Source organism: Equus caballus, chromosome 4 (genome assembly GCF_041296265.1).
Source record: "Equus caballus isolate H_3958 breed thoroughbred chromosome 4, TB-T2T, whole genome shotgun sequence".
Classification (NCBI taxonomy): Eukaryota; Metazoa; Chordata; class Mammalia; order Perissodactyla; family Equidae; genus Equus; species Equus caballus.
The window spans coordinates 24,445,392-24,464,611 of NC_091687.1; positions in this window are offsets into that span (position 1 = coordinate 24,445,392).

Genomic DNA, 19,220 nt, shown 5'->3' on the forward strand with positions numbered 1-19,220 from the left:
CCCTCCATTCAGTCATGTGTGAATGTTCCTAAGTCCCCACATTCCTGCCAACACTTGGCATTATGCAGCTTTCTAATTTTTGCCAATCTAGAAGTACTAAGTGCTATCTCATCTTTAAAATTTCTATTTTAATGATTACTAATTAGTTTGAGCACCTCTTCATATTCTTGGTTGGCTTTGTTTTCCTCTTCCTCCATTTCTAGTTCCTAGAATTTACTGATTTCTTGAAAATATAGATTAATGTTTTATTATTGTTGTGGTTTTTACTGTTTGGCAGGATTTTCTCTTGTATTCTAGATAGCAATTGTGTATCACTTCTACACATTTTGTAGTTGTGCCACAGTCCTTGGATATTCTGTTCTTTTTTTTTTTCTTTGTTTTCAGTTTGGGAAGTTACTATGGCAGAGATTCTTTGCTCAGGTATGTCCAGTCTATGGATGAGCCCATCAAAGACATTCTTCATTTCTGCTACAGTGTTTTTGATTCTAATATTTCCTTTTGATTTTTTCTAAAAGTTCACATCTCTCTGTTTACATTACTCATCTGTTCTTGTATGTAAACCATTTTTCCATTAGAGCTCTTAGCATGTTACCCATAATTACTCTAAATTCTCCATCTGATAATTCTGTAATGCCTGCTGTATCTGAATCTGGTTATGATGCTTCCTTTCTCTCTTTGGACTGTGTTTTCTGCCTTTTAGCATGCTGTGTAGTTTTTTTTTTCACAGCATAGACATTTTTATTAATGGGAACATTTTTTTGTCATTTTTTAAATTAAGATTATGATAGTTAACAACCTTGTGAAATTACAGTTGTACATCATTATTAGTCATGTTGTAGGTACACCACTTCACCCCTAGTGCCCTCCCCCCACCCCCCCTTTCCCCTGGTAACCAGTGATCAGTTCTCTTTGTCTATATGTTAATTACCACCTATGAGTGGAGTCATACAGAGTTCGTCTTTCTCTGTCTGGCTTATTTCACTCGACATAATACCCTCAAGGCCTATCCATGTTGTTGTGAATGGGACGACTTTGTCCTTTTTTATGGCTGAGTAGTATTCCATTGTGTATATATATACCATATCTTCTTTATCCAATCATCAGTTGCTGGGCACTTAGGTTGGTTCCATGATTGACTATTGTGAATAACGCTGTGATGAAGATAGGGGTGCATGGGACTTTTGGAATTGCTGATTTCAGGTTCTTAGGATAGATACCCAGTAGTGGGATGGCTGGGTCATAAGGTATTTCTATTCTTAACTTTTTGAGAAATCTCCATACTGTTTTCCATAGTGGCTGCACCAGTTTGCATTCCCACCAACAGTGTATGAGGGTTCCTTTTTCTCCACAGCCTCTCCAACATTTGTCACTCTTGGTTTTGGATATTTTTGCCATTCTAACAGGTGTAAGGTGATATCTTAGTGTAGTTTTGATTTGCATTTCCCTGATGATTAGTGATGATGAACATCTTTTCATGTGTCTGGTGGCCATCTGTATATCTTCTCTGGAGAAATGTCTGTTCATGTCCCCTGCCCATTTTGTGATTGGGTTGTTTGATTTTTTGTTATTGAGCTGTGTGAGTTCTTTATATCGTATGGAGATTAACCCTTTGTCGGATAAATAACTTGTAAATATTTTTTCCCAATTAGTGGGATGATTTTTGGTTCAATCCTGTTTTCCCTTGCCTTGAAGAAGCTCTTTAGTCTGATGAAGTCCCATTTGCTTATTCTTTCTATTGTTTCCCTCATGTGAGGGGTTATGGTGTCCGAAAAGATTCTTTTGAAGCTGATGTCAAAGAGTGTACTGCCTATATTCTCTCCTAGAAGACATTGTTTTAGGCCTAATCTTTAGGTCTTTGATCCATTTTGAGTTTATTTTAGTGAATGGTGAAAAAGAATGGTTGATTTTCATTCTTTTACATGTGGCTGTCCAGTTTTCCCAGCACCATTTGTTGAAGAGACTTTCTTTTCTCCATCGTAGGCCCTCAGCTCCTTTGTCGAAGATTAGCTGTCCATAGATGTGTGTTTTCATTACTGGGCTTTCAGTTCTGTTCCATTGATCTGTGCATCTGTTTTTGTATCAGTACCATGCTGTTTTGATTACTGTAGCTTTGTAGTATGTTTTGAAGTCAGGGATTGTGATGCCTCCAGCTTTGTTCTTCTTTCTCAGGATTGCTTTAGCAATTTGGGGTCTTTTGTTACCCCATATGAATTTTAGGATTCTTTGTTCAATTTCTGTAAAGAATGTCATTGGGATTCTGATTGGGATAGTGTTGAATCTGCAGATTGCTTTAGGTAGTATGGACATTTTAACTATGTTTATTCTTCCAATCCATGTTCATGGAATGTCTTTCCATCTCTTTATGTCATCATCGATTTCTTTCAAGAAAGTCTTGTAGTTTTCGTTGTATAGATCTTTCACTTCCTTGGTTAAATTTATCCCAAGGTATTTTATTCTTTTTGTTGTGATTGTGAATGGGATTGAGTCCTTGAGATCTTTTTCTGTTAGTTCATTGTTAACGTATAGAAATGCTACTGATTTATGTATGTTGATTTTATACCCTGCAACTTTGCTGCAGCTGTTGATTGTTTCTATGCTGTGTAATTTTTTGTTAAAAACTGGACATGAAAAAATATGGGTAAAAGGAACTGAGGTAAATAGGCCCTTGGTCTGAGGTTTTATATTTATCTGGCTAGGAGGTAGACTATGTTTAATGTTTGCTGTAACTACAGAGATCAGAGGCTACAATTTCCTCTAGAGTTTTTGCTTTTGTCTTTCCTGTTGCCTTTGGGTTTCCCTAGAGACTCATTCTTAAATAGAGTCTGAGCCTTTTCTGTTGTTTCTGTTATAATCCCCTGTTATTAGAAAGAAACCCTACTTGTGTAGTAGCAAGGTGTGGAGGGAGGAGGGCATTCTGTAATTCTGTTCTTACATCTCAGTCTTTAGTGAACCTGTGCTTCTGGGCTATGACCTTAATGTACTTCTCAATTTCCCTCTCCTGCCCCACCTTTAAGCCCTTAAGTAAGCAGGAAGGCTAGAAGGTTATAGAATTGTGTGTTTTCCTTCCCCTATGTTGAAGGTTAGAGAGAGCTGGAGTTGGTTATTTCCTCCCCCTCATATTGGTTAGGCTGTGGTAAAACCCAAGTTGTTTAAGCTGTGTCAAAGAATTTTCCTTGAGGGCAGGTCTTTGTTAAGCAGGACAGAATATTCTTGGTGTGTTTCAAAATCTTAACTTTTCCTCTCCCCTGTCAGAAGCATAAGGAGAACTTTTCTCCTCTCTTTGCTGTAAGAACCTGGTTGGGCTTCTGTATGTAAAATTAAGGGTAGATCTCCAGGAATTCTTATCACTCTAGCTGGCCATGCTTCAGATCCTGTCCATCAGTTGCTCTTTCCAGCAGCAGCTTCTGCTCAGAGTAACCTGTGATTCTCTGTATCTACCTAGCTGTCTCTCCAATTTGGGGGATGCTAGTTTGTCCTGTGACCTTAATTCTCTGATAGGGCTAAGAAAAGTTGTTGATTTTTAGTTTGTTCAGCTCTTTTTCTTGTTCTGAAGATAGGAGTTATGACTTCCAACATCCTTATTTGTTGGACCAGAAATCAGAAGTTGCATGTCACTTTTACATATCATAAATATCTTTTCTCATTCCGTCATGTTTTAATTACCAATAGTTACCTTGCACTGAACAGAAATCCTTAATTTATCTGTCAGAACATCACCACTATTTTTTCATTTGGGTTTGTCCTTTTAAAATTTTCTTCAACAAGACTTTTCCCATTCCTAGTTGAAAAGATCTTCTTCTTTATTTTTTCTATTGACTTTGTAATTGTATCTTTAATACTTAGGTCTTTAATTAATCTAATTCCACCTTTTCCTATTGTGTTAAGGAGTGATTCAGTTTTGTTTTTATCCATATAATCATCCAGTTTTCCCAGTGGAATCTATGAAACAATCCATTCTTTTCCATTTGATTTATGGTATATTAAGTTCCTATTTATACAGCCTCTTTCCTTCTAGGTCTCTATTCAATTTCATTGGTCTGCTCATCTATTCTTGTGCCAATACTGCAGTGTTTTAATACTATGCCAATATCTGGTAGGACAAATTCCCCTTCTTTCTTTTTTTTAAGTTAAATGTGTTGTTCAAAAATGTACTCTTCAAGGGGGCTGGCCCCGTGGCCGAGTGGTTAAGTTCGCGCGCTCCACTGCAGGCGTCCCAGTGTTTCGTTGGTTCGAATCCTGGGCGTGGACATGGCACTGCTCGTCAGACCACGCTGAGGCAGCGTCCCACATACCACAACTAGAAGAACCCACAACGAGAAATATACAACTATGTACTGGGGGGCTTTGGGGAGAAAAAGGAAAAAATAAAATCTTAAAAAAAAATGTACTCTTGAAGTAAATTTCTTCTGGGTTTGTCTTTGTACCTTGTTTTTCCATCTTAAATTCAAGAGGAACACAGAGATTCCATTAAGGCGGTGCTTCAGACAAACCCTTTTCTTTGTATGTAAGGACATAGCTATTAATCCAGTGTTGTTAGAACCTTTATTCTGAGCTGTTGTTGCAGCAGTTCCATTATAAGCCTGTCACTTCCTCTCCTCTGGCTCACCTCATAGCTGGGGGTATATGCTTTTGACAGATCTGACTGAGCTGACTGATGGTATGAAGAGGGATCTTCTGTTGGGGACCACATCTTAGACTCGTTGGCATCATTCTTTGCAAAAAGCTAGCCAGCCGTAAGAGACTACTCTTAGAAGACATTAGGTTAACTAGCTTGTTTCCTAGGTGAAAGTCCTGAGGGGCAACGAAATGAGGTTATTCACCAAGCTCTCGCAGCTTTCTCTTCACAGACCAAGAATCAGATCTTCTCCTTGATTCTTAGTTTATTGCTTCAATCATTCACTACACCACATGGCTTCTTTCAGTGAACAGAGAAGATAGAGACTCAAAGTGGTAAATTGTGAGAGAGATTCAAAAATAACTGTGCTATGCATTTTATATACATCTGGTGGATGAATGGGAATGCAACACGTTCTACAAGTGAGTCATCAAACATGAATCAGGACCTTACTTCCAGTCACAAGCTGGAATTTCTTGTTTACTGACAACCTCAGGCATCTACGGTTTCAGTATTTTAGTAAAATAAGTTATATTTCAAGGTCTACTGCAAATATTTTGAGGACAGCAAAGCTCTGACAGGAGGAAAGGGACTGAATTGGAAGCTGCAGTGACCTAATTACCCTGCATTGACAAATGACTAATTGATTCTGTACACACAGCTGCTGGAACCAAAGCATGGAGAGGAGGGTTGCCTGTATTGTTAATATAAACCATGTATCATTAAAAGTTAATATGTGGTTTCCTTTAAACTAAGAGTCTACTCTTGGGTGACAGAGATATTCAACAACTGGTAGTTGCGACAGACAAAAGAGATTATGATATTGCTTTCTATTAATAAAGAAAATTAATTTACCAAGAAATAACAGCACATAGGGTAATGTATATTGTATTTATTGTAAGTAATGTTATTATACTATTTCTAATGTCTATGATTCCTCCACCTAAGAAAACAGCCATTTGTATTTTTCAGTTTTTCCTTATTTATAGGAATACTTATTTTACACAGTATCAAATAATATTGTTAGTAAATACATTGCTATATGATTTAATCTTAGAATTGTTTTTGTGTTTGAATGTTACTTGCAGTTTGGTGAGATAATTCTTTTGCACCTGTATTACAACTGATCAGTACCACAGCCTGGACTGCAGAGCTGACTTTGGCCTGGATAAAGAAGTCTCATTCTTGGACAACCTTCCCTCTTAGGCAGACAGCTTTCAAAGCCAGCATGAAATCAGTGCATTTCACTTTCTTTGTTCAGGTGAAGTGAAGCTAGCAGAAAAGCTACTTTGTAAGGTAGTATGTATTGTGGTCCCATAGATAGCAGGTTGATGCTTCTTCCCCAGTCTAAAGCTGTTAGATGAGAAAAGTCTTCAAATTTAAATCCTGGTATTAAGGATGTGGGAAAATCTATGTACCAAGATCTTCATTACAGCATTATTTACAACAATGAATAATGGAAACAACTTAAATATCCAGCCGTACAGAACATATTGTTCATTAACATTGATAAATAAATGAAAAGCAATAAGATATATTGGAGTATATGAGGAAGCCATTTGGTTTAAAACTAATTCAGCCTGACCTTGTTTTTCAGACAGGGCCTGACATTGCCTGTTGAGCATGCATTGTACATCTGCTTTAAACATTTAACTATGTCCAAAGACGAGAATGATGCCCTTAAAGACATAAAGAGACGTAGCTTCCCCCCATTTTGGCATTTCTTTAAGAATAAGCATCTCTTCCTGAAAAGTAAGGATTAATTACTGACCTGCTCTGCTCACCTTGTGACCACTGATGTGCTGACCACTGACTGCTGTGTCAGCTAAGCATTTCATGACAGTAGTAAAAGAGATATTCCAGTCATAGTTGATGTATGCTCTTTGTTCCAAGGCAGTATAACCCTCTCTACACCCCATTTCTTTGATGTCCTTCCTTCTTTGGAGAAAGAAGACCCCAGGCTATAGTCCTCAAATCTGGCTCATAATAAACTCATCCCAATTTTGATTTATAAAATCATAATGGATTATTTTCATTGACAATATATTTTAAGCAGCTGCATAAAAGGTTGCTTTTAAATACAGGTAAGGACATAAGGAAATATTTATGTTGAATAAAGACATTTGAATGCAAAACTCCATCTAAAAAATTATTCAACTTCCATAACAGATTCAATATCTAACAAATTTTTATTGAGGAAGAGGTGGCCAATGTGTTTATGTTTTGTGTGTATGTGTGTATAAGTACATAAAAATAATCCCCAGAAGAAAATATATGAATTTTCACATCATTTGGATTGTGAATTTATGGGCTATTTTTAACTTGTTTCTCTCTGTATATTTCTGAAATTCAAGGTTGACTCCAATTGGTATGAATTACTTTTATAACCAGGAAAAAAAAGATATTTAAGAAATGTCTTTTTCCATACTTTGCTGCTGAAGGTGAATAAGGAAAGTAAGATCCAGTGAACTGGTTTCTGTATTAAGTAGAATCCACTTCAGTGGAGAGCCCCACAGTAGAGGCAAGTCCCGTTGAACCTGGCTGCTACTCAGTGCAATGAGTACAGACAAACTAACAGAATACCATTTCATGTACCTAGTTACTCAGTCCTACAGGATTGTGGGATCACATATAAGCAGACCCAGGGCAAGAGTACAAATAATGACCCCTAGACTAGGGCATATATCTACATGTTTTAAAGTGATAAATCAAGCTAACTATTAAATAGAATATGTCGTATTCTCCTTTCTTGATGAGTATACCTCCATAATTGTCTGAAAGCCAGGATAAAATTTGGAATTTGAGAATTTCTCAGGATTTTGAGACTGCATGGGAATTGGCAGCACAGGGAAAAGCAGACCCTGGTCCGTGGCCTGCCCCCTTCCTCCAGCCCCCAGCCCAGACTCTCGTAAGCAGGCCTTCATGCGCCTAGGGGATGACGAACCTGCAGTTCCAAACTCTGTGCCTGCCCCATATTTGGCCACTCCGGCCGGCAATCCCTGGTCCTAAGCTTGCACATACTGTTGGGGGAAGGGCCTGTGATAGACTATTCAGACCTTGGAATTGGTATCCTGGTACTCAGGGCCCTAGATTCTCAAGAATAATCTCGAAGGTGGGCATGTCCCGTTAGTCCTGCAGACCTCTTATCCCAATGTGGAAAATGCTGTTGGAGGAGGGCCAGAGCTAGGAAAAGTATGTCTGATATTGTTAAAAATGACTAAGGAAGATGATCTGGGTGATTAAATAAATTTTATTTAACACTTGGTGAAGTGGGCAGCCTCCATTCCCATGTGTTCAGAGAACTGCAAAATGGAGTGAAAGCCAGGAAGCTTTTATAAGATAAAGAATAAGGAACAAGGAAGAGAAAAATAGGAAAAGACTAAGGAACAAGGAAATAAGTATAGAGCCCAGAGCTGGCCTGGCATTTTGGGATTGCCTGACTGGATATACTACTGTGTTTCTGGTCAAATGGAGCATTTACAGGGACACAAAAGTTAGATCTAAGTTTCAGTTTGCTGCCGTGGCACCCCCAGGACAGGAGTGGCTCCATCTTGGGCCTAGAAATTTCATTTGTAATATCAAGTCAGAATTTTTATACCTCAGGCTCCCATCCTTCCTAACAGAAATTCTATCCCTCTCTAACTAGCCAATATAACGATAGATAATGTCTCAAAATTATCCTCCAACAAACATTACACTGCTCAGAGACTTCCACATGCTCTAAAAGGTTTGTCTCCTGCCTTCTTTCATGGCAACTCCTCTGCCTTTTGTTTTATCTTCCTCTCCCCACACCAAACGTGGCTTGATGAGGTGACACCGCTCCCATAACACATTCTCCAAAAGTGATTCCTTTACAACAAACAGATTTATCTTTTCATGACTTTAGTAAATTTATTTATTATCTCCCAAAACAAAAGATTAGTTATAGGCCAGTGCATGGTTTGGGGCAGCTAATCAGTGATGATGGACCCAAGTACTTTCCATCTTCTCCCCCCTCTGTTTTGACCCTATATTCCCTCATGGTTACAAGCCAACTATGGCAGCTGAAGGCATCTTATCCAGACATGACTATACCCAGAGAAGAAGAGGGGATTTCTTCCTTGTATTTTTAAGATTATGCTTCTTTTATTTATTATTCACTTTTCAAAATTTACGTGCACTAAAAATCACTCTTCTTGGTATACAGTTCCATGAGTTTATGTAAATACATAGTCATGTGATCGCCATCAAAATCAAGATACAGAAATAGTTCCATTATCCCAAAAACTTCCTTCAAACTGCCTCTTTGTAAATGACCCCTCCCTCCAGCCAACTCCTAGCAACCCACCAAACTGCTTGTTGTTCCTATATTTTGCTTTTTCCAAAATGTCATATGAATGGAGTCCTACTCGGTGGCCTTTTAAGTCTGGCTTCTTTCACTTTGCATAAATCATTTGACACTCATCCATATTGTTGTGTGTAGCAGTGATTCGTTCCTTTCTGTCTTTTGTTTTTTTGCTGAACAGTATTCTATTCTAAGCCTACAACAGTTTATTTATCGAGTCAACTGTTTTAGTTTAATTCTATGATCTATTTTAAGTTCATTTTTAAATGAGTGAAGTCATTTTTTTTAACATGTGGATTGTTCCAACATAATTTGTTAAAAGAACATGATTTTTCCATTGAGTTCTCTTTGTATCTTTGTCAACAGTCAATTGATTCTGTCCCATTGTTCCATCTGTCTATCCTCTGTCGACATCACATTATCTTGATTATTGTGGGTTTGTAGTAATCCCTGAAATCAGATACAGTGAGTCCTCAAACTTTGTTTTTATTTTTCAATGTTATTTTGGTTATTCTGGTTCCTTTGCCTTGGCAAATAAAGTTCACAATCAGCTTGTCAATAGCTAAAAAAATGTTCCTGCAATGATTTTGATTGAGATTGAGTTGAATCTATAGATCATTTTGAGGACAATGGTCATCATAACAATATTGATTCTTCCACACCATAACCATGGTATGTCTCTCCATTTCTTTAGATTTTTTTTATTTCTTTCATCAGTGTTTTATAGTATTTATCATACACATCCTGCACATGTTTTGTTGTATTTACAACTAAGTATTTCAACATTTCTGCTACTATTTTAAATAGCACCTTCTAAAATTTCAATTTTTAATTGTTCCTTGTTAGTTGTGGTGGCTTTAAAATAGTCCCACAAATTATCTGATACTCATCACTTCAAGAGGTGAAGCTTAATTTTCCTCCCATTGAATATGAACTGGACTTAATGATTCATTTCTAATGAATAGAATAAAGTGGAAGTGATAGTATGTGACTTCAGAGACCAGATCATACAAGGTAATATGGTGCTCTCTCATTCTGTCTCTCTCATGTTGCTCATTGTAGGATAACTGAGCTGCTATGTCATGAGGACACTCAAGTTACCTTATGAATAAATGCACATGACAGGAACAGAGAATGAGGAATTGGAGCTAGTGGCCAATAGCCAAGGAGGAACTGAGGCCTCCTGCCAAAAGCTACATAAATGAGCTTAGAAGTGGATCTTCAAGTCCCCATCAAGCCTTCAGATAACTGAAGCTCTGGCCAACATCTTGACTGCAACCACACAGAGACTCTGAGCCAGACCCAATAAACTATGTACCTTCCTAACCTATAGAAGTGTAAGTTAATAAAATTTTGTTATTTTAAGCCACTACGCTTTGGATAATTTGTTATCCAACAGTAGATAACTAATACATAAATATATAGAAATGCAACTGATTTTTGAATATTGATCCTACAACTTTGCTAAACTCACTAATTAGTTGTAGGAGGGTTTTTTTGTAGATTTCTTGAGACTTTCTTCATAGACAATTATGCCATCTATGAATAGAGACAGTTTTGATTCTTTTTTCCAGTTGCCAATATGCCTTCTATTTCTTTTTCTTGCCTTATCGCCTTGACTAGAATCCCCAGTACAATGTTGAGTTAGAGTGTTGAAAGTGGACAACTCTACCTTGTTCTCAATCTTAGGGAGAAACATTCAGTATTTGTCCATGCCCTTTATCAGATTCCCTTTTAATCCTAGTTATCTGACTTTTATCATGGATGAATGTTGAATTTTGTCAGATAATTTTTTCTGCATCTGTGAAATAATCATATTTTTTTCTTTCTTAGTCTGATGATATGATACATTGCATTAGTTGATTTTTTAATGTTAAACCAGCCTCGTATTCCTGGGATAAACTTCACTTGTTCAAGATGTATTATCCTTTTTATATATTGCTAAAGTTGATTTGTTAATGTTATTCCTAGGAATTTTGCACTTATGTTAATGAGGAATACTGGAATCCTCGTATTCCTTTCTAGTAATATTTTTGTCAGATTTTGGTTTTAGGATAATACTTTCCTCATATAATAAGGGAAGTGTCCCCTCCCCTTTTATTTTCTGAAAGAGATTACTTTAAATTGTTATTATTCCTTAAATGTTTGGTAGAATTTACCAGTGAAGCCACTGAGGCTAGAGTTCTCTTTGTTGGAAAGTTTTTAACTAGTAATTCAATTTCTTTCATTGATATACACTATTTAGATTATCTGTTTCTTTTTAAGGGAGTTTTGAAAGATTGTGTCTTAAAAAGAATTTGTCCATTTCATCTAAGTTGTTGAATTTATAATCATCATGTTGTTTGTCATTTTCCCTTACAATTCTTTTAAATTCTGTATGGTCTGTAGTGATGACTATACATTAACAGATTGTATTAATCATTTCAAAGAACCAGCTTTTAGCTTCATTGAGTTTACCTGATAGTCTTTTTTTCTATTTAAATGTCATTGATTTCTACTCTTATCTTTATTAATTCTTTTCTTATATTTACTTTGGATTTAATTTGTCTTAGAACTTCTTAAGGTGAAAGCTGAGGTCATTAGTTTAAGACCTTTGTTCTTTTCTAACACAAACATTTAGTGCTATACATTTCCCCTAAGTACTGCTTTAATAGCACCCCAAAATTTTTTATGTTTTCATTCAGTTCAAAGTACTTCGTAATTTCCCTGTGACTTCTTCTTTGACCAAAAGGACATTTAAAGGTGTGTTTTTTAACTTTCAAATATGTGGACAATATTCAGCTATCTTTCTGTTATTGAATGCTGGCTTAATTACATTATGGTCTGAGTACATATTTTCTATTATTTTATTTCTTTTATGTTTGTTAAAGTATTTTAAATGGCTCAGTATATCATCTACCTTGGTAAATGTTTCATGCGGACTTAACAAGAATGTATATTTGACTGTTGTTGAGAAGAATGCTCTGTTTATATCAGATAGGTCAAATTGGTTGATGGTACTATTCAGGTCTTCTCTACTCTCATTCATTTTCTGTCTGCTTGATGCAGTAATTACTGAAAGGGGAATCTGCACATATAATTATGGGTTTTGTTATTTTCCTTTCAGTTATATCTGGGTTTTTTTCATATATTTGGAAGATTGTTAGAAGCATACATATTTAAGATTGTTATATCTTCTTGGTGAGTTAACCCTTTTATCATTACACAATATCCCCCTTTATTACTGGTAACAGTCCTTGCTCTGAAATCTGCTTTGTCTGATATTATATAGCCACTCCAACTTCTTTTCATTATTATTTGTCTAGAATATCTTTTCTATCCTTTTAATATTATCCTAACTTTATGTTTCCATTTAAAGTGGCTTTCTTGTGTACAGCATACAGTTGGGTCTCACTTTTTAAATCAGATTTGACAACCTAACTTTGATATGTTTAGACCATTTATATTTAAAGTAATTTTTGATATGTTTGGATTTAAGTGTACTATTTATTATTTGTTTTCTGGTTTTGCTTCTCTGTCAGTCCTTTTCTGATTTTTTTTTCACTATTTGAACATTTTTTAGTATTTCATTTTAATTTATATATTGAATTTTTGGCTATATGTCTTTTTATTTTAGTTGTTACTCTGGGGATTACAATATATACGCCTGACATTTCACAATCTACTTCATGTCTGGGCTTGGTTTTCTTTAAGTTTATTCTGCTTGGAGTATGCTGAGCTTCTTGTCTGTAAATTTATATATTTCCCTAAATTTTAGAAATTTACAACCATATTTCTTTAAATATTTTCTTGTACAAATCTTTTTCTCCATTCATTTAAGACTGCAGTGATGTAAATATTAGCTCTTTCAGTATTATACCATAGGTTCCTGGAGCTCATTTCATTTTTTAAAAATCTTTTCTCTCTGTGTTCTTCAGATTGGCTAATTTCTATTGTTCTAACTTCAAGTTCACTGATTATTTTTCCTATTTTAATTCCATTCTCCTAATAAGTGAGTCCATTCAATTTGTTTTTTATTTCAGATACTATATTTTTCAGTTCTAAAATTTTTACTTTGTTGCTTTCCATAATTTCTATCTTTTTTCTGGTTAAGTAATACTAGATTATATCCTAAACATTTTCAATATTATGTTGTTTAGACTCTGGGTCAAGTTAATATTCTCTAGAGAATGTTAATTATTTGTTTTCACAGACAATCCGCGTAGCTAGGTTTAGACTGAAAGTTCTCTCTCTGCTGTGGGTGATTGCTGTGATGCCTGTTCATTTCTCAAAGCCATTGCCACACTGCTTTGGCTATCTCACACAGGTCAGGGGTGATTCTGGGCTTCGTGCCTGTTAACACACAGAATTAGAGTATCCCTTTCTCCAGTTCTTTCCTCTCTGGGATTTGCACACAAGGACCCCTTTTCCTGGTCCTCTGGACAGAAAGTTGTTGTTTCCCTCAGACATTTTGCTACTAAATGCACTAGAGGATGCAGTGGGGAAGCAAGACAATAAATCACTGGTAGAAAGTTTCCAGTGGGTGGCTATTTAAAAAAATACTTTTCTCCTCTTCCAAGTCTTTGCATAAATTTCTTGCCTGACAAGGGCCTCTTTTCAAGTATTATAATTTAATTTTTTCTTCCCTCTATAACCTAAACACTATCTCTTACTTAACTTTGAAGATAAGCCAGGCATAACCTTCTGGAGAATGACCTTCAGGTGGTATTATCTTCTCTGGAGCATCTTTCCCAACCACCTAAACAGGATGCCTGGATACACTTGGCTGTGACACATATTCTTTTGTTTTAATTGAATTGCACCTTTTTGCAATACAGATATGCTCCATTTGATGGATTTATGGGTTTTTAAATTTGGTTCTAGCTAAATTATCACTCTCAAAATGGGCAAGTGACTTAACAACATTTCTACAAAGAAAATGAATATTGAGGAGAATACTAATTAAGAATACAAGCAGCTAGAAAATGACCAGTCTTTTATTCCTATGACAAATCTCCACCACCCACACTAGCAAGGAAACACATCCTTAGTGGTTTCACCCTAAGTGGTTTCAAAATATTGGCCATCGCCTTTTACAAGACACTTTAAAACTAGACATCTAGAATGAAGATAAATCTATTTGTCATCAACAAAGTTTCATTCAAAGTTAATTCAATGAAGTGCTTACAAAGTTTCACTAAACTCTGGTAAAGTTTTGACATCTTTAGGGGTTTTAATTTAATAATGAAAGAAAAAATGCCACATATTCTTGGGTTATTGTTTATTCTTACTACTGCAGTAAAATAGTTAAAACAATAAATGGCAATAAGGCAACAAGTGAAAAGCTCATCTTTGTCAGCAAATATATGTAGAAGACGAAGTATGAAGTAACAAGTGTTAGGAAAAATGAGTTGTAAGAATTGCAATGTACAATTAGATGACAATATAGATGTCTTAACATATGCCAGATTATGTTACTGGATTTTTTTTTCAATAATGCAATACATGAAGAACTACTTTTTTGTGAGTCATAAAGAAAAATGACTAGGAAAAAAGATGCATTCTGAATAATAATTATTTTTTAAATAAAAGCAATATTTTATAGAAAAACTGTGTAGGTATAAACTAGTAATAATGGCTCTTCTTACTGGAAATAAATAATGATCAGAGTATAGGGTTATAAAATTAATATCATTCATGAAATTTATTTATTGCATGTCTTAAAAGCAAGGTATTGCAGTAAAGAAACTGAATCCAGAGATACATAAAGTTTAATATAGTGTGAGCAAGATAATTACTTTTACAAAAATGACCTTTAAGATATAGAATAATCTTTACAATAATTTATAATGACAGAAAGAGAGACAATGAAAATGTTTACACAGCACACATATGAGCTATGCTACAAATATTTCATGCCAAAATATTTTTAAAACTTTTAAAATTGAAAATAAGTTACTCATTTGCTGACATTTTAAAATAAATGATTGTGAATAGTATGCTGTCTAGCAGATAATTAAATATATATATATATACAAAACCAGCTCATTCAAAAAATAAAAATTATATTTTTTAGTTGTTAAGATGTCATGATTTTATAATGTTATATTTTGTTATTCATTATTATTTTTTTCTGACAATGTAGGCTATTAAAACAAATCATGTCCCCAAAGTTTTGAAACTTGGAAACAAAATTGTAAACTGTTTATAAAACTTCTATAACTATCAGAGGGAAGAGGAACCTAAGAAGACATGACAATTAAATGTAATGTGGTATATTGTATAAGATTCTGGGAGAGAAAAAGACATTGGGTGAAAACAAAGGAAATATGAAGAAAGTGTAGACTTTGTTTATTAGTAATGTATCAATATCAGTTCATTAATTATAAAAAAATGTACCATACTAATGTAAGATGTTAATAGAGAAACTGGATGCAGGGTATATGGGAACTCTCTATACTATGTTTGCAATTGTTCTGTAAATTTAAAATTGTTCTAAAAAATTTTATTTAAAATAATTTCTAAATGAAGTTTTAGTCATATAAGAACCCTCATAATTAATATATAGAATATTTCCACTGCATCTACAAACTTCCTCATGCCCCTTTTGCAGTCAGTCCTCTCCCCTTATCCCAGCCCCTAGAAAGCTGTGATTTCATTTATGTCCCTTATAATTGTACCTTTTCTAGAATGTCATATAAATGTGATCATACAGTATCAATCATAGAATATGTAGCCTTTTGTGTCTTGCTCCTTTCCATTAGCATAATGTTTTAAAATTTATTCTTCTTGTTATTAAATCAGTAGTCTCTTCATTGTTATTACTGAGTACTTTGATGGTTGTGCCTCATATAGTTTATACATTCATCACTTGATAAATAGTTGGGTTCTTTCCAGTTTTGGGCTATTATGAATAGAGCTAAAGCAAACATTCACATACAAGTCTTTGTGTGGACATGTGTTTTCATTTCTCTTGGATTAATAGCTAGGATAGGGATTGATTAGGTATAAGTTAACTGTATGTTTAACTTTATAAGAAACTGCCAAAATATTTTCCAAAGTATTTGTACTATTTTAACTTTTCACAATGTATGGGAGTTCCAGTTGCTCCACATTCTTGCCAGCAATTAGTGTTGAAAATATTTTTCATTTTAGACAGTCTAGTAGGTATGTAGTAGTTGTGGCTTTAATTTGCCTTTCCCTAATGACTAATGATATTCAGCATCTTTCTATGTGCTTACTTGCTGTCATATACATTCTTTTGTGAAAAGTCCAAATATTTTGCCCATTCTTAAATTGTGTTGTTTTTCTCTTATTATAATTTTTTATATAGAGCAGGGTAAGAGTTGAGTTGCTTTTTCTATTCTTTCTTTCCTCCCGTTTTTTTGCATATTGATGTCCAATTATTCCAGTACCATTGTTTTAATGCTATTCTTACCCCTCATTGAATTAGGTTGGCATCTTTCTTTAAAATGATTTGTATGGGACTAATGACCTACATAATAGGTAATCCATTTGAGGAGTAAATACTATTTACTTTTGTGTTTACTGATCAAGACACAACGTTAAGCATCCACTCAATAAGTACAAGGTACACCAAACACAATTAAAATCAACCCATTCTTAAGAAAAAAAAGAACCAACAGAATTGGAACCAGTCAACTCAGATGTTGAAATGATCAGATGGAACTTTCAAATAACTATGACTTATGTGCTAAAGGATCTAACATAAACGATAATGCAGAGAAGATGGGGGAATTTTAACAAATAAATAGAAACTATAAAAAGATTCAAATGTAAATGGTAGCAAAAATACAGACACAATATCAAAAATGAAGAATTTCTTTAGCGGGTTTATTAGCAGACAGAATACAGTTGAAGAAAGAATCAGTGAACAAATGAGGTCAACGTAAACTATCCAAACTGAAACACAAAAGACAAAAGGGTGAAAGAACAGAACAGAGTGTCCAAGAGCTATGAGACAATACCAAACTGTCTAACCTCAAATTAATGTGTCCAAAGAAGAAGAAAGAGAAAACATGGCAAAAGAGATATTTCAGGAAATAATAGCCAGAATTTTCCAAAATTAATTAAAGAAAAAAACATAAATCCAAGAAACTCAGAGAACACAAGTTAGGATACATACACACACACACAAATACATCTTAGTCAAATTACTGAAAAGCAAAGATAAAGAGTAAATCTTGAAAATACCAGAAAAAGAGACACATTACATACAGAAAAATAAATATGAGGATGACAAGAGACTTCCCAAAAATATGCAATCCATAAGACAATGGACTGACAACATTTTTTTGAAGAAGTGCTTTTTTATTTTGAAAGCATGCAGGGTTTCCTACAAATGGTCTACTAATTTTTTAAGACTTAATTTTTTAAAAGCAGTTTTAGGTTTGCAATGAAATTGAGAAGAAGATGTGGAGATTTCCCATATGCGCCCCTGCTCTCACACATGCATATCCTCCCCAATCATCAGCAGCACTCACCAGAATGGTATATTTTTTTCACCAAGGAGGAACCTACATTGACACACTATAATCACCCAAAGTCCATGGTTTACCTAAAGGTTTACTCTTGGTTTTGTACATTCAGTGGGTTTAGACAAATGTATAGTGACATAGATCCATCATTTTAATATCATACAGAGAACTTTCACTGCCCTAAAAATCCTTTGTGTTCTGCCCATTCATCTCCCACTCCACCCAAGAATTGACATCTTTAAAGTACTAAATTTTTTAAAAAATTCATCAATCCAGAATTCTATATTCAGTGAAAATATATTTCAAAAATGAAGGACTAATAAAAAATTTTTCAGCAAAACAACATACACTAAAGAAATGTTAAAGGAAGTTTTTTGGGCCAAATAAGAATGATAACAAATGAAAACATGATTAAATAGAAATGAATGAAAAGTGCTTTAATGGTAAAAGCAAGTAAATATAAAGTATAGTTTTCTTTATTTTAAATCACTTTAAAGGATAATTGACTGTCTAAAGCAAAAATAATAAGAATGCATTGTGGGTTTACTGCATATGTAGAGTTAAAATGTATGACAAATACAGCACAAAGAATGTAAGAAAGGAACACTTATGGTTGTAAAGTTTGTACACTATATGTAAAGTTGCATAAAATCATTTCCAAGCAGGCTATGATGAGTTAAAGAGGTACATTTAAACTCTAGAACAACCACTAAAAGGTTCAAATAGATGTGGCAAGTGAAGTCAGCAGCAAATGGTGGAATAGGAGTCTTTTAACATCCTCCTTCCTCAGAAGCAGCAATTTTGACAACTACCCAAGGACAAAAGTACTCTGTGGGAGTCCTGGAGTCCAGCAGGGAAATTCCAGCACACCATTGGAGAAAAAAAATCTGAGAATAGATACATTGAAGAAGGAAAGAAGATACTTTAACTTTACCAGTGTAATCTCTCTCCCAAGGTGACATAGTTCAGTGCCAAGAGAAACCCCCTTGGCCTACAATGTCTCCCTTGGACAAAAGTGAAAGCATAGTGATTGAGTACCCAGCTCTCCAAGTCAGGCAGGATGCTGTCCAAAAGGCCCGCTTCTTTACTGCCTCACCCAGATTACTGAGGTGATTGGAACAGCTGAGAGTTTGGAAGACGTTGGAAGCAGGGAAGAGGGGCCCATATCCTACTAACTGCTCCCCAGATTCCATCAGGAAGACCACCATGAGCTATTTGTGATCCCTCTCCTGTGCATCTCCAAATGGCCCACAGGCACCCCAAACACTCCACATGCCTCACCCTTCCTCCCCCAGCTGGCTCCCCAAATACACCTGTGTGGACAGCAAGTGCAAGTGTCTCATGCAGATAGCCAGCTCTGCACTACAAAATTGGAGGAAGGCACACAAACTTAAGCATTTCAGCATTTGTTTAGGCTCTCAGCACCTAGCCTGGCATCCCAAGATCAAGAGAAGGTATACAATCTTAAGAATTCTTCCTCAGAGAGAACAAGAGGTGAGGAGTAGATGAATCCATAGAAAAGTCTGAGAAATTCTCAGAATCCATAGATGGGCTGACTGGTGAAGGCAATCCTTTCTGGAAGCTAGTCAGTAAAGACTGAAGCAGGTGACTACTTCTTCAAATATGAAGACAAAACTTCAAGGAAACACACCACCACCAAATGAAAACAATAGTATTCCAATAGCCAACCCAATGAAGTGGAGATCTATGAATGGCTTGACAAGAATTCCAAATAATTGTTTTAAGGAAGCTTAGCAAGCTACAAGAGAACAGAGACAACTCAACAAAATCAGAAAAACAATAC